The sequence below is a fragment of the Peromyscus leucopus genome, unplaced genomic scaffold (assembly GCF_004664715.2).
Source record: "Peromyscus leucopus breed LL Stock unplaced genomic scaffold, UCI_PerLeu_2.1 scaffold_1261, whole genome shotgun sequence".
NCBI classification, from domain to species: domain Eukaryota; kingdom Metazoa; phylum Chordata; class Mammalia; order Rodentia; family Cricetidae; genus Peromyscus; species Peromyscus leucopus.
The window spans coordinates 163,321-165,738 of NW_023504404.1; the positions used below are offsets into that span (position 1 = coordinate 163,321).

The following is a 2,418-nucleotide window of genomic DNA, read 5'->3' on the forward strand; positions in this document are numbered from 1 at the left end:
GTAACACTCTTGCAGTGATGTGTGGACACCCATTTAAGTCTACAACACGTTCCTTAGGCATAACAGCAACTTACTTGTGTCAATACTCTAGCAAGTGCTCTGATGTACAGATGTATCTGAGGGTGTGCATGGAGAATCACAAGTAGAATTCATTTTTTTAAATGTGACAATTAGTATGATGCCAAGGCCAGCTGAGTTTCAAAAAGCCATTTTTGTTAAATAAAAAAAAATTTCCTAAGACCAGAGATGGCACAGCTGATAAAGACTAGGTTCACCACCAAAAAGAGTAAAATATTACCACCCACAACATCAGGAGAGCAACAATGAAAAATAGGCAAATGTGACATTACAAAAACACAGTTTTCATGATCAGAGAGAGAAATGACCCCAAAGCCTCCCTGCTCTTAGGGTATGAGAAGCAAAGTCAGAGAAAACCAGAATTTTTTTCTTCCCAGCTCTAAATTCTTAGCGTTCCTGTGCTTGGTAAGAGCTGAGCACCCCCTGCTGGTCCAGAGCTCCTCTGTAGGGAGGATTGTGTCTGGGCTCATGCTGAAGTCTCCTCACTGTGCCTCTTGCACAGTAATATGTGGCTGTGTCCTCAGTGGTCACAGAGTTCAGCTGCAGGAAGAACTGGTTCTTGGATGTTTCTCTGGTGATGGAGATGCGGTTTTGAGGGATGGGTTGTAGCTGGTGCTACCACTATAACTTATGTACCCCATCAACTCCAGCTTCTTCCCTGGGGACTGCCTGATCCAGCTCCAGTAATCACTGGTGATGGAGTAACCAGTGACAGAGCAGGTGAGGGACAGTGATTGCGAGGGCTTCACCAGGCCAGGCCCTGACTCCTGAAGCTGTATCTGTGACAGGATACCTTCAGACAAGAAGAGACAATTCTGTCAATCACAGGTTGTCACAACCCCTCATGGACACATGTATGAAATGGTAACACTCACCAGGAAGGGCAGTCACCAGACACAGAAGACCCAACAGTGTCATCTTCTAGGCTACACCTCCTCTTCCTCAGAGGTCAGCCTCCTGTGAGAGAGATGTGAGCTCCCAAAGTCCAGGAGGGGATTTAATTTAGAGCTAGAAGGTACATTTGCATATGGGGAGTCAGCCTCTTCTTTAGAAATGGCTTTAATACTACTCCATTTGCCTATTACAATATGGCCATCACTGTATCTGACTTCCTGTAGTGGGAGTCTGGTGTAAGAGGATTACAGGGATCACAGGAAACACACCTTGGTATGTCCATCCCCCATTTCCCAGTCCAACCTCCCCACTTCCATTCTTATCCTGTTCTGCAGAGTCAGGTCAGTGCCAACCTTCTTTTCACACTTGATTCGTGAACTCCTGCTTTCTGTTTAGTAAGCCCACACTGCCCCTGCTTTACTTCCTGTTTCTCAACCATAAGATGGATGTCCTTATTTCCTAGAAAATTGCTATATTGTTGTAGCACAGGGTTCTCACCTATTTCTTGCTCCATCTACTCTGTGGATGCAGAGAAAACACATGCTGAGAGAAGTAGCTGGGAACTCTGCACACCATGAACCTTTCTTAGGGACCCTATTCATTCTTTATCCTGTCCTGGTTCACAGCCCACCCAGGTTAGACAGGTGATAATACCATGGAAGTGGTGTTTGGTAGCCAAATCGCAGTGACTATGGATATGAATACCTATGACATTCTTCTGCCTCAGGTCTCTTTACAGACTAAGGCTCCTCTTAGAGTTTGCAAAATGTCTCAGTGTCTGAGTACAATATGAGTCCTTTCCTCTTTTCTCATCTTTCTAGTAGTCTTTACCTACAAACCTTTTTTTCAGAGAATATAAATTTTTTCATATAATATATCCTGATTACAGTTTCTCCTCTCTCTCCAATACCCAAGAATTTGCCTAGTCCCCTTCCATCTAGATACACCATCTTGCTGTCTCTGTTTAGAAAACAAATAATCTTCTAATGAATAATAATAAAATAAAATAAAATGAGATAAAACAAAAACTAACACATTGAAACAGGACAAAACAAACAGAAGGAAAAAGCTTTAAAAAGGCAGATGAAAGAGATGCCTTTGAAGAGACCTCCTGATGTACAGACTCTGGAATCCCATAAAAAAACCACAAAATTAGAAGACATGCTATATATACAATGAAAAGTTAGGATAAAATAAGAGGTAAACAAAGAAGTAAAATGACATAAAAGCCATGTGATATTATGAGACAAGGAACCTCCAAATATGTATTTGAGTTTGAATTCAGGTAACTGTTGGTTAAATGGTGCACTGCCCCTGGGTTGCCGCCACGAGGCAAACTGATGGAGGAAAGTGCTGGAGGAGAATCACAGGCCATGGTTATGTTTTTAGAGCTTTTTTGGGAGAGAGGTGAGGAGAAAGAGAGAGGAGTGAGGGAGAGAGAGAGAA

General features: G+C 42.7%; 1 pseudogene; it reads right to left on the reverse strand.

Moving 5' to 3' along the window:
* Positions 1-465: 465 nt before the first annotated feature.
* On the reverse strand, positions 466-1,044 carry LOC119087094 (annotated as a pseudogene).
* Between the last annotated feature and the right edge of the window lie 1,374 nt (positions 1,045-2,418).